General features: G+C 31.7%; 1 protein-coding gene across 1 annotated transcript in view; it reads left to right on the top strand.

Annotated features, from left to right (window-relative positions):
- The window catches only part of LOC108726429 (midnolin-B), a 64,587-nt gene that overhangs the window by 41,525 nt on the left and 7,872 nt on the right, over positions 1 to 15,190 (top strand). Inside the window, exon 2 of the mRNA XM_018453997.1 lies at positions 204 to 291. The gene's annotated coding sequence lies outside the window, so the exon portion shown is untranslated. The remainder of the gene's footprint in view (positions 1 to 203; positions 292 to 15,190) is intronic.

Here is a 15,190-nt window from a genome sequence, read left to right as displayed (position 1 = left end):
TCCAGCGTATGGTTAAAGATTCAATCTATCTATGTGATAATTGAAATATAATTGTCAATGATTCTTAGATAAGTACATTTCCTACAGCTCTAAGGTAATTCTGCGATAAACAACTTTAGCGTACATTTTAAATAATAAGATATTGTCTAACTGCTTTTATCAAACAAACATGCTAATCATCCTTGTCAATATTTTTGTTCCAGGCAGCTGCGCGAAGGAACGCTCGCGGAAAACGGCCTACAGAACGACAGTCGGTTAACGTTGCTGCCGAGCGTGGAAACCGGATTGTTGGTAAGTTGAACTCTCGTGTCCTGCACTCGTATGTGATGGATATTAATCAAGTCGACCTACGGCGCCATAATGAGTAGTTATCAGCATGATTTTTATCTTCGTCGCCGCGAAAACACATCACCAGCTCGTGTGGAAGGCCCGGTAAATTCGGTCTCTTTCTCTCTTGATAGCAAGGAGAAACATTTTCTATGTGTATACGCGTGTATGTGTGTGTGTGATTATTAGGAATTATATTTTATTTAACTATTAAACATATATTCCAAAAATTTAGAAACATTTTTTTTAAATTGACATTTTTTTGAATTACTTATTCAAATAAAAATGTCCTTTTTAACAATAATTCTTTAGATCCAGTATAACTTATTGGATTTGAAGAATTATTGTTAAAAAAACATTGTTATGGATATTTGAATAAATAATCTCATACGAAAAAATTCTAAAGTACCTAAAAATTTAACTACAGATATGAAAATAATTTTGTTAGACTATAAAAAATTACATAGGATGTTTAAACTGCAGGTTGCGAAAATGTTAGAACTTTTTGCAACGTTGCTCGTGGTTGAGTTTCCTACATAATTATTTTAATGGTTTAATAACATTATTTTCAGATATATATTTACTTAAATTTTCACAAACAGCAAAATTGTTTTTTCCGTGTAAAAATTTTACTTATTTAAAAGTATTTCCAAACTTATGACTTATGAAATATAAATAAAATAGAGATACGATAGACTGATTTCTCAAATTTTGTTGCGAACCAGATTTATCCGATAGAAATGAAACAGGTTTAGATTCAGGCTTCCATCTGCCTCCTCGACAAGTGGAGTTTCCAGCTGGTGTTCGCACGACCGACGTCGTGCGGAATTGCCGCCGTCTGGTTTTTCCGTCGCGACCGCGATTGCAACCCGGATTCTCGCGCACTTGGTACACCGGGTCTCCGTCCTGGAACGGTTCCTCGCTCGTTCCGCCGCGGCGGCGGCGGCCGCGGCGTGGAGGACGCCGGTGACTCGGGCAACGAGGAGAGCGTACAGCGTACACGGAGGCGCGGACAAACGCCGTTAACTCTCCGGCATTCGCGTGTGTATCGTCGGGTCACTTGGTTTCTCGGTCATATCGTCCCCGACACCTTTATCCCTTGATAGCAGACGGATCCGACCTGCTATCACGATCGACGTATACCTTGTCCCTTGGCCCTTCGCGTGTCAAGACAGATCTTGCCGATCTTTAAACGAAACGACCTTTAAATATTTCGTTTTTTATTTCAATGTTATTTAGCGGAAATTTAACGCTATCGTAATTGATCCACACGAGTCTCGATTGTTATATTAAAGTTTGAAAAATATGCTACAAATTGTATTATTTTTGTGTATACTGAAAACTCAAAATTTCGTACCTTATACTACATATAATATAATATAATTATTTAACATATAATATAATATAATTGTATATAAAAAATATAAACATAAGGCCTGTTCTTTTTGTCTGAACAGTTCATCTTTCTTCCTCTTCTTTTCTCCTGAAGAGAAAAGGAAGAAAGATGAACTGTTGCAAAAGTTCAGCCAAAAAGAACAGGCCTATAGATTTAATGGTTTAAAACTCGTGATGTTAAATATACCTATATTTTTTAGTGTATATTATCATTTACGGTGATGCAATTAGGATGCTGGAGTTATCCTGTTTTATCAATGAAGTGTGATTAATTTTTCGATTCCTCAATCTCATAATTGCTTTTACAGATTTAAAAATCCTTTTCCAAAATTAAAATATAGACGCAAAGTGCAGTTAACAATTTCAAAACGTAAAAGAATTAGAAAATTATAATTTCATTATCGCTTCTCTATGATCGAGTCGTGACAACATTTATATAAAGTCTTCAGATTTTGAACGTATATGTGGGTAAAACACAACCTAGCACCCCTAAAAAAATTAATGTAATTAATTTAATTTAATTTTTCGTCCCACTAATACTATAATTGTACAAATTTATTTTCTGTAGTACAACATAAATGTCGACCTTTTAGAATTATCTCGTCACTCTCGCGTACAGGACATCTGGTCGCGGAACGATCTGCTACAGAAATCGGAGTAGTACAGAATCGCGCGTAAACATATGACGCCCAGGCCATATGACTTCGGGCGACTTTGGGCGACGGGTAATGTTTCGTAAGGTTGAAGTAATATAATGTAACGTAATGTAACGTAACTCTAACTCAACCATAACCGGTCGCAACACGACATATACAGGTGCTGTTCCGCGCGCAGAACACCAGCCTTTAGGAAACAAGGTGTAGCAACGTCACGGAAACGACTCTCCCCTCTCACTATGCGTTTCCGCTTAAGAATTGTAGAGGATATTGTAGAGCCGGGAAACAAAACAAAACGAAGCTGAAACGTAACGCTCGGAACTTCCTCGACACCATTCGTGAAATCTGAGGAAGAGATCCCCGTAAAAGCCCATCCTATAATTGCATAAACGTTAGTTGTAAGTAGTTGTAAGAATTTATCAATTACAGTCGAATACGAGGAGAATATTAATTCGATTATATAGTTGGTCAATTCTTACAACTACAACTACACACAGAAAAATATTATTGTATTAGCTATAAGAAAAGTGATTACTCAATTTATTCTTCCTTTTAAATAACGGTTATCTTCAATAAAGAATATTTTCTTGATAACAATCTTAAAATATACTTATTACAAATCTTATAAAAATTCATTATATATTCAAAGAAGAATTTATTTATTTATTTATTTTTTTAAGAATATTATAAAATTGATCGAAGACTTTATGTAACAAGCAAATCAAATTTGTTTTAATTTAATAATCTTGATTGAAGTATTAAGCTTATTAGGATTCAGAATATATTATAAATAAATTTGATGCTTTTGATAAACTTATTACAGATTAGAGAATATATGAACTTTTAAAATACTTGAAACAAGTAATTATTACTTGCGCACAGTAAATATTTTTCTGTGTGTATATACGCTTATGCAGTTGTAGAATGGATTTTACGTAGCGTTTTTTAATCTTTCTCCATTTACATTAAATAACGAACCAAATTTTTCTCGAGATACATCATTAATTAGGTGCACACGCTTCAGCACTCAACATGTATCTGACTAGATACCGCTAACACGAAAATAAAAAGCAAAGTTCTAAAAATTCATTTATAAATGAAAAGTAAAATTCTAAAAATTTTATTTTTATTTTATCGCGTTTTAAAAGTGATTTTGTTACTTTGCAATGAGATGATATCGTTGATTAGGAATGATTATAATGAGAGCAAATAATATACCTAATTGATATAATAATTTTTACGATTTTAAAAACATTTTTTATTTCGCTTCTTCTTTCTAAATTTTTTTTGCTCTTTTTACCTTCTTCAAAATTTTTGCGGCACACTTGAAGACCCTTTGTGACACATTGGCTGAAAAATCCTGGCTGCAAAGCATCCTTTGGTTTGTCAGGCAATGCTGCTGATTTGACTATTGGGATCACTTATTTGGGATCACTTCGAGATTAACAATGATAACATTATTGCGTGTATACAAGATTGCTTTACGATAAGTCCGATAAATTACAAAGAGCACGAATGAAAAAGATGTACACGCGAAAGATAAAGCGCCAGCAAAGCTGTTACTGTCATAGACATATAAGAGAGACCCAGCATTAGCTATATATAGTTGGGTTTGGCAGAACGATGCGAGAGGCAAAATATCGGGGCAATCTGTCCTCTGCGCGCGCATCTTGACAGTAAACCTACTTTGGTAATATTCAAGAATTAGGCTTATTCGACGCATTTTTGTACGAGATGAGACGTGTAAAAGGCTAGAATAAATATTTCCTGCTTTAATTTCATCAAAATCGGTGAGAAAGATAGAATTCTTGAGTATTACCCTTACTTCTATATCTTTTATCTTCTATTTTATTTTTATTATTACTTTTATATCGTTTATTTTTTCAGTAATATAAATGTCAACAAGATGCGCGCGCAGAGAAGGATAGGTTGTCCCGATATTTTGTCTCTCGCACCGTTCTGCGAAACCCAGCATATATTATAGAAAAATATATGGATGCTGGGTCTCTATCTTATATGTCTATGGTTACTGCTACAACGCTTACTTGTAACAAAAATAAGATGATTAGAACGCAAAGTAGATAGAAAAAAAACATAGATATCGTAGAATATAATACCAGACAGATAATTTAGAATAATTTACATCTTATCATTTCTGATAAATTAAATTTCCTGGAAAAGAGAGAGACAGATAGAGAAAGAAAATTAATGAATAAATCTTTATAAGCTTTCTCAACTATTAAAAAAAAAAACTATTAAATAATATATACTTTTAACATTCGCTTAAAGCTCAAGTTTCTCACACTTTTGTCTCATATGGTAAGTCAAGAAAGAGAGAGGAGGGGAGGGGAGGAGAGGAATTCTTGAACTTCAACATCTCGTTTGCGAACAAACTCTCAGTTACGGGCGTTTCTAAGCCTTTCCGGGGGTTAACGGGTTGAAGGCATTAGGGGAAGGGATCCGAGTCGAACGGGCTTTCTCTCTTTCCTCCCGAGTCTGAAATTGACTCCGACCCGGGCTAGCAACAGCGCGCGCGCGCACGTTCCCCGGGTCCTTATCGCACCATGCGACCGAGACTTGCTCGCATGGCTGTCAAGGGGTCCGGCCCGCTCGGCTCGGCTCTGCTCGGCTCTCTCGGTCACCCGCAGTCAATTTTAAAGTCGGCCTCTGTGTTGGCTCGATCCCTATACGTGCCAACCGAGCCCGTGTGCGTTGTGTGCGCGTCTCCCTTTCTCTCTCCTGCGCGCCCTCGCCTTCAGCCCCCCTCCGTCTCTCTAGCCGCGATCAGGCCTACAGGGCGTCGCGGAAAAAAAGACACGTCTCGGTGCGTTCCGTAATTATTTCCTGTACGTTTACACGACGGTTGTACTCGTGAATATTCGTCGGGAAATTAGATTTCCCACTAGATATCTCGTTAAACATTTTTGACAGATGGAATTATTATTTCAGTACACTGTTAAAAATTTCATGAAATTTAATATACTTTTAATTTACATAATTTGAACTTAATTATTTCATGACATTACATTAAATTTAACGTATTTATAACTGAAAAGTGTATTTGTGTACATATACATGAAATGTAACGTATTTTTCATAAGTTTATTGTACACGTTCATTACATTTAAGTAACTACTGTAACTTAATTTTCAGTTAAATCATTTATTACTTTTAATTTCGTTCATAACCATGAGTTTCATTTACATGTAAAGCAAGCTCGTGGTCACATTTCTAACAGTGTAGAAATCAGGGAAAAATAAAGGAATTTTGCAAAATTTTCTGGAAAATTACAATTCTTGGTTTTAAAAAAATTTAGTATGCGTACAATCACACCTACGCCTATTTGGAATATAAGGGGATGCTGGAGTTATCGACGGAACGTCATTTCGTATTTCTTCAACCATTTCGTTTTCCTCATACAGAATAAAAAATCCTTCTCCAGAATAAAAGACAAAACGCAAATACCTTTGAGAAAGTACAAACCGGTATGAAAATCTCCCCAAAAAATTGTAAATTACAGTTTTCTATTACCATGTAAGTTCTTCCTTCACATATATATAAATGAATGCAAGTATATATCCAAACAAAAAGTACTTTCCTATATCTGAATAATTTATAAGAATGAGATCTTCAAATTATGATTTTGAAGCTTACAAGAGAAATGGCTTGAGAATAAAGATTTAAGTATGCATAACCTCGCATTCATGCAATATATAGAATATAGCAGAGCAAGAAATGTACATAACGTACATAACGTTTTACTTAATGATTTACTTAATATACGTAATATTTTAATTAATGTATGTAATGTTTTCTTGATGTACGTAATATTTTATTTAGAATTAAAAATCTGTATTATCGACATCGATCAAGTTCGATCGTCGCTGTAGCATCTCCTTAATAATTAAATGCAAGCAGAGTCAGTAACATTAATAATATTTGAACACAGATTGGAACATAATCGTGATTTCGATTGGAATTACGCAAGAATCTTAGACAGAGAAAAGAATTATAATAAACGACTCATTTCAGAATTAATTTTTATAAACAAACAGAAAAATGGACTGAATGTGCAGGAGGACACAGAATTCTTAGATGCATTATACCAAGATCTTTTTAAAAAGTTTTGATATTTCCATGTTTTATTATTTCTCTAATTTATTACATGTATATATAGTATTTAGTTATTGCTATGTTATATTGGTATTGTATTTATTTATCACCACGTTTTATACCTTAACGATAATTATTTTTGACCTCTCACATATTCTCTGAATATCATTGTGCCAACATGTCTTATCTCACATATCATCGTTAACTTTATTATAAGTAAGTCTATTTTTATGTGTTTAACCGATTTGATTGAAGCATTAATGAATTTTTTTTAACTTTATTAAATTACAGATTAAATGTGTGATTTGAGTATTTTGTTAGATACGACAGACAGCACTATTATCATTTATTTGAACATTTGTTAACGATAATTCTAATTGTTTCGCAATTCAACTTTACATGAAACTGATACACCAACGACTTAATTTTTACTTTTACTTTTACACTGAAGAGAAGACCCAAATGAAAGGGTTGGAACATTTGTTATTAACTTTTTCTCAAGAATAAATTATACGATTTCACACACGCCTAACCTGTGTTGGCTCGCATTGGCTGATTTACATCTCTCCTTGAATTAATAATATTATTTACATTGCCCCTCCCTTCTCTCTCTCTTTATGTTAGATTACACTCGTAACAAAATATTTGACGGGATTTTTAAACTAGGACGGAAATACAAAAAATTTCAAAATATTTTGAAAGTATCAGGGAAAATAGTAAAATTTTCTCTGGAAATCAGGGAAATGTTATGGAATCTTAGGAATTAGTGAACAACCCTGTAAATACACATTTATGAAAATATATTATATTACGCAGCGTCACAAATGAATCTGAATTCTCCTTTTTTTAAAGATTACACCGTCTTCGATCCCAATCAACAATCTTTGCTAAGGGAAAATTCGACAGTATTCCGTGAGCGTTTGTGAGTTGCTCCACACGCTCTTCGATACACCCTGTAGATAATACTAGTGGGTGGTTTTACGGGGCAGGGGGACGAGGCGAGACCTACGGGCTGGGTTCACACAGCTCGGCTGCGAGAGCGAGCGCCTCGCGATCGAAGAGCAGCGTTTCGTAGCGCGATTTATCTCTGCGCCTTCCTTTTTTCTTCGTCCGAGCGCTCGCCCGACGACCTGCGAAGTGAGAGAGAGAGAGAGAGAGAGAGAGAGAGAGAGAGAGAGACAGAACTCGGTCGGCTTTTTGGACTTCGTCCGGCGACCAACTCTCGCTTGGCTCGCGAAATCACCGTTAGATGTTGGCAAAATGGCAGAATCCATCTTCTGAAGTTCGATTAATTTTGGTACTCTTAGATCAGTTGTGACTCGACGTTTTTTACGCATAGTGATATTTCCTAGTCATTCGTTATAAGGTTTCAGTCTCGATCTTTCGAACATATTCCGAATTACTCCGAATTACTCCGAATATACTATCGAATTATACACCGATATAATTAAACTGATGAAAATTCTCTTCGATTAGAGATGTAACACGGGCGGAAAGAAAAGATTTGTTAAAATAATTAAAAACTTCACTGATTCAGCAAATCTGGAACCGTAATATATGGAACGGTCAATTTTCTATGTTAAAGTATTAACGAAGTTGTACAGCTGTGAATAAAATTATCGATTATAGATAATCACATTTGTTATAATAGTACAGCACAGCAAACATAACTTTCTATGAAAAGCAATCCAATATATAGATTAAAATTTTTAACAAAACATGCTAGCTAAAATGACGCGTACTTTTACTGCTGTAATTAAGAAAACTTGTTACATTAGCAATTTTCATTGTAGCAAAGAATTAGCTGAATTAGTATACTAATAATTACTTACAAACATAATTTCTTTGTTGAATCATTATACATATCTTTTTTAGTTATGCTGCGCTACGGAAATGTTACGCGGATGTGTACCATCCGTGTACCATCTTATTCTTGTTTAATATTGGGTGAACCACAAGGATAAAACGATACACGGAAGCATTCGGGTAACGTTTCCGAACGCAGTCTTATAGATGTTAAACTCATCCAGCAAGCTATAGCTTTGCTGAACTACCTAATCTATTTTTTTTCGTGAATTTTTCGTATCTCCGCCGGCTGCGCGTTATTATATATGTCGTTAATTTCGTTAATTCACACGCTGTTTTTTGTTATCGCTTTATCATTTTACAAAATTTTACGCGCGTCATCCCTGATATTTTCAGATTGTAATGCTTTTCTGCATGAATAAAAATTTATTACAGCTAAAGAGAAAAATGTGTGGTATGTCACAAGTGCCTTTACCTGTATTTTATTTTGGGAAATAGGTATTTGGGGCGCTAACAATCTGTTAATTATCGATGAAAGTATGATTGTTTTTTGAGATAAGATAAGGGCTTTTTTAAACTAAACCTTCATCAAAGATACAGACTATCTACCGTGAGTCACTTTTAAATATATCACCATCATATACAGGGTGTCCCGTAAGTTTTTGCCAACCGCTTTTATGTAAATAGAACGGACTAAACTGAATCGAAAAGTCCTTTACCATTTTGCAATTTTTGCAATGGTTAACGAGATATTAATTACTAAAAATCGCTGAATATTGATTTTCAATAATTTTTTACTCAAATACTATCAACTTTACAGAAAAACAGTAAGAGACAAAAATTGTTTATTTTCTTTTCATAAAATTCTGAGAATTTTTTCAGAATTTTTTAATACCGTATTTTCTCATGTTGTTAAAAATAAGAAAATGTAGTACTAAAAAGTTGATAAAAAATTCTGAAAAAATTCTTAGAGTTCTATGAAAAGAAAATAAATGATTTTTGTCTCTTGCAGCTTTTGTATAATGTTGATAGTATTTGAGTAAAAAATTATTAAAGACCAATATTCGGCAATTTTTAATAATTAATATCTTGTTAACTATTGCGAAAATTACAAAATGGTAGAGGACTTTTCGACTCAGTTTAGTCCACTCTATCTACACAAAAGCGGTTAGCAAAAACTTACGGGACACCCTGTACGTATATCCATCGTTCGATTTTTTAAACATATGAGAATTTCTTTTGACACTTTAAGTATCTGGTTTAAATATCAAAGTAGACAAAATGACTAATTTGTAATTTTTGTATATTACTACAATTTATAACATATTTTTAAAATTCTCGATGACTTTTGTTACAACGTGTAATGATTAAATTAACTTATATTCTCTCATTTCTTAAAAAAATTATGCATGGGGTATCTCAAAATTGATAATAAATATTTTAAAGACATCTTAAGGATGTATCGGACGTACAGTCCCCTGCAAAGAAGATTAAATTTGAAAATGTGTTTAATACTTACACTTCAAACTATAGATATACATATGAAAGTTGTGTGAATAAGATTACATTTTTATTTAATAATACATTTTTGTTGTTTATTTATTTTATTTGTTATTATTTTTATTGTTAAAAATTAAAATTTTTTAAATGAAAAATCTAAATTTTTTTAATAAGTTCTTTAAATATTCAAAATAACTTATGCAAAGTTTCATTGCGATTCACTGATTAGTTACAAATATATAGAATAAATAAATATTTTGTTTATTTACTGGACAACTAGTTCAATATAACTCGTCGCAATATAACTCTATAACTCATAAATAATCTTGAATACATATGTACTTATATTAAAAAATTGAGATTTTTGTCATTTATTTTATATAATACATTTCCATACATTTTTATTAGAACACAGATATATATATATATATATATTTAAAAAATACTACTATTTATTAAAATAACTTATGATCCAAATAATAAACCGTCACCAAATATATCGTAATGTTATTTTTTAAATGTAATTTAGAATAATCTGTAATTTTTTCATAATTTTATTATCATTTTAAATATATAAAACATTTTAAATGTATAAAACATCTTCAAAACGAAAAATCTATACGAAAATATCTAGTAGAGGTTAGTGCTTTTCATTTTCCGGAAAAATAAAATCAAGAAAAAGAACCTGATTTTGTTCGTTCTTCCGAAAAAAAATAGAAAAATAAAAAAACAATTATATTTAGAGATTGATAATAAAGCTGAGATTGAATAAATAATTATTTATTTTTATTATTGTTTACACTACAAGTGTAGATTTTGTGATAATGAGCTAGAATAGAACTTTTGTGATAATGAGACAAAAAGTCTCGTTACGTATGAGTTAAACTTTTGTAATAATATACAAAATATAGATTCTTTTCATTACAAAAGATTTTTTTACAAATAAAATAAACCTGTATTACGCTTGAACTAAGAATTCTGTTGTTTATAAATTTTTCTTTTCTATTCTATAATACAACACATAACTTTTTACTACAGCTTTAAGAATGCACATGCACAAAATAAATTTTCTCCATTCAATAAAAGAGAATAAAGATAAAATTTCAGACACAATGAATAGAACAAAAAAAAATGGAATTAGATATGGAATTAGGAAAAAGTTAGAGTAGAACAAAATCATATTATCTGCCTCTGGCTTTGTTCCTAATAATCTCAACTTCTTATGTTCAATCTTGTATTCCTTATTCTGTCCATTGTGTCTGGGTCCTAACATTATCCGTATTATGTGTACTTAATTAGCTTCTTTTTTTATTAATATTAAATAATTAATTGAAAGAAATTAATTCATAAATTAACAGAAATTTCATAAATGGTCACGACAACAGACTTTATTTTTACTTATTAGAACATTTAAATGTAAAAGAAATTTTAAAAGTCGCGAAACCATTGACGTAGAAGACAATAATATTGAAGTCATTAAAAGAAAAAAAGAAAAATATGACAATGAAAAGAACTGAAAAAGAAAAACTAATTTTCTCCCAAATTTCCGAGAATTTTCCTGGGGCTAAGACACGAGCCGAGGCTATAGACGGAATCCATAGACATTGCTCAAGATTCGACATTGTCTTAAGTGCATGAACCAATCAGAGGTCGGTATTCATAGTCAGATCTTATTTCAAGACTGGCTTAAGTAATGTCTTAAGACGCTAATACGGCTCTCCTGATTGGTTTGTGACTTCTTAAGATCGTACTTAAGACGATCTTGAATATGAGATCTAACTATGAATACCGGCCAGAGAGCTGTATTAGCATCTTAAGACATTGCTTGAGATTAAGAACGTACTATGGATTCCGGCCTATGATAGTTTCCAAATAGGAAGAGTTTAAAATTACAAATGAGATAGGGTTAGAATTTCGCGCACTCAGGAATGGCAAGATGGTCAGTGTGAAAGCGCTGAATTTTTTTTATTGTCAAAGGAATGAAGTTCGAGGAAGCGTGTAATTTGTAATTTTTAAACACTTTTCATTTGAAAACTATCATAGTTCGGCATTTTCGTATTAAATTTTTCGTCTTATAGTAACATGTCACAAAGAATTTACCTTTATATATATTTATCATAAGTTTTGGAATATTCTGTATATTTTATTCTACTATATTATATTTTATTCTATTTAACATGGAATTATCTATGAAAATTGACTAGTCAGATTTTGCTGGACACTATGTTTGAATAAAAGGTAATTCTAATGTTAAAAACGATAGTCTCCTAACCGCTTTCTAAAAACCTTCCAACTGTCTTTGCATCGTCGTATATGTCGTTTGGCTAACTACTTTATCCATGTCTCTGGATTTCCGACGTTTTGGCTTAAACAGCAAATGAGATTATCGCGTTAAGGCGTATACACCCATTTTACGGTAAATTGCGGCCGAAGATGATAGCAAGCCAATCCAGTGCGTCGGTTATTTCCGTCGGAAATACATCGGCCACTATTAACCGTTGGGATAATTGCATAGAGTTATAGACGGATTATCATCGCATTTGCTCTCGTGCTGACCTGAGTTTTCCTTTCATTTCTGGAATTTAAGCGAAATGAATATTAAGAGATGCGTGGTCGATATTGAATTGAGCGAATCATTTTTTCTATTTGTATGGATAGAAAAAGAAAAAGCGAGATTAAAATGTCTGCGAAAGTACATCCGATATAAAGTTCAGTTACCGTGTATATATATTTTTGGTGCAACAAAGAGAAAAGATTAAAATTCGATAAAGTTTTTTATTCGAGCAAAGGTCATGTTACATCGAGTTTTTATTTTTATATGGATATGGATCTATATTTTCTTGCTCTTTAACATCTAATTTTATTTTAATTCAGATAGCGGAAAGCGAACAAGTTCACCGCCAATTATGCGATCGACCACGTCAGCGTTCAATCTACTCTTGACCCGTATCGCTTTTATTATCGCTTTCACTCATTAGTTTTCGCATCAGCTTTCGAGAAGTTCCAAATGTAGCAGAATACGTACATAGGGATCACTTCAGCCTCGTGTAACAACCTAGTAATTGAGTGTGCGAATTGAAATCTGAGACACAATGAAAAAGCAATGGAAAAGCACAAAACCGAGCAATTCTGCAAAAAGAGTCTGGTTGCATTAATTGAAATTCTGGTTGAAAATGGACGAATTTTCTGATTGAGTCTGTTATAAGTAATTCTAATTAAGATAATCAGAATTCTTCTGATTGATATGATCAGATCTTCTGATTTGTTCATTTTTAATTAGAAATTTTTCTCATTGTGGTTTACATGATTTCTGATAGATTAAAATCTTATTGCTTATTTCTACGTTGAAAAATACGTACTAAATTTTAATAAATATTTAAATTAGTACTAACTAAATATTCACTAAATGTAAAAATATATTTATTTAATATAAAAACCATTAATTTTATTTAAGTATAATTTTTTTATTGAGGAATATTTATTTACTGTAAGTAAATTGTTTAGTTAGTATTTAAACAAATACTGTTTAAATAAAAATTTATTAAAATTTAGTTAACTTTTTTCAGTGTATTGTTTGTGCTTTTCAATTGTGTTTCAGACCTAAATTTTTTGTTTTTTCTGATTAAATCTATTGTGTATATAGTTGTATATAATTCTATCAATATATATAGTTGAGATAATCAGAATTCTGATTGTGATATGATTAATCTTCTGGTTCGTTCATTTTAACTAAAAATTTTTTTCGTGTAGTCTATCTCTTTTTGATAGGTTGAAATTTTTTATTATCTTTTTTTATATGATCTTTTTAATTGTATCTCAAGCTTAATAGTTTTTATTGTCGCTTAAAAAGTGTTAAGATTTAACATTTTTAGGAATTCTTGGAAAAATTGATTGTACAATTAAGAAAGTCAAGTTTGTATGTATAAAATGATTCTTTCTAGAGAAATTTTAAGAGCGAGTCGGAGCCGCTTCGCAATTCTTAAACGGTTCATCGCGATTCACGAGTCCCGCATCCGATCGATCGTTGCCGCACCAAGGAAGTTCGCTGTGGGAGACTCAGGCGAGATTGGGTGCGGGGAGTGAGCCCGATTGGTTAATCGTTTTGCAAGAGCGTTTCACCGAGCGACAAGATCAGGCTTGGAACACACTCTGCTCACGAATGATCGAAAGAGCGCCCGATTTCGCGATGGAGGCGAAGACGACTTGTGCAACCTAAACAAGAACATATAAATATACACAATATAATTTTTTTTCTTAAAAGAAATCTTAAAGCTGCTCGAAGAGATAGATTGATCAGGTTGTCAATTTCTGCGAAATTATTTTTGAGGCTCTTTAGGATGTGTTTATTCAAATAATGTCCGTTTTTTAACAATGCAGATTAACTTTAATGTTCGTTTGACTTATTCTTTTTTTAATTCAATTACATTGAGAAAAATGTCGGGTTGAATTAATTGGAATTATGGCTGAAAATAGACGAATTAGAATTTTCTGGTCAAATTTACTAGAATTCTAGTTCAGATGACCAGAATTGCAATTGATATAATCAGAATTCTCTAGTTCGTCCATATTCAACCAAACATTTTTATCAGTATAGAAATAGCAAAAATTAAAAGTGAGTGGAACTGAAATTAAAATTAACTTGATGGAAACAGACATAGACGTTCACTGAGAAAGTTATGATGTAAAGTTATATTATACGTTTAAATGTTCTCGTTATATTTTTTTATTATTGTATCTACATTTATTAAAAATTGTTTATATATTTTTATATTAAGAGATGATATTGTGAGAAGTTTTAACATATAACACGTGTTTTTTTCGGCAAATAAAAAAAATAGATTTTAAAATGCAGAAGGAAATTCGCGGTAAACAGCAGGCATTTAAGGAGGTCGTAAGGGCATAAAACACATGTATTAATATTTACGCTTTAAACAAACTACATACATGTGAAAGTTATGTTCATAATATTCTGTTTTTATTGAGCAACACATTTTTATAGATCATTTATTTTATTATTTTTATTGTTATAAACAAAAATTTTTAAAATAATAAAAATCTGATTTTTTTTATATAAATATTTTAAGTACTAAAAATTGTGCAAAATTTCATTGAGATTCACCAATTAATTTATAACAAATAAATATTTTGTTTATTTACTGAACAATTAATTTATATCTCCAATTTTACATAAATATTTTTGAATTCATAAAATACTTATATAAAAAAATTGAGATTTTTATCATTTTATATAATACATTTTCATATATTATTCTATTAGAGTACTATTAGAGTAAATTTAAAAAATATCTATTACTTTTTATTGAAATAACTTTTGATTCAGATGGTTAACTGTCTCCAATGTTTTCAAATAATTCTTAACATATTGCATTTGC

Source organism: Mycetomoellerius zeteki, unplaced genomic scaffold (assembly GCF_001594055.1).
Source record: "Mycetomoellerius zeteki isolate Tzet28-1 unplaced genomic scaffold, Tzet1.0 scaffold42, whole genome shotgun sequence".
Lineage (NCBI taxonomy): Eukaryota > Metazoa > Arthropoda > Insecta > Hymenoptera > Formicidae > Mycetomoellerius > Mycetomoellerius zeteki.
This window is presented reverse-complemented; position numbering and strand designations above follow the sequence as displayed.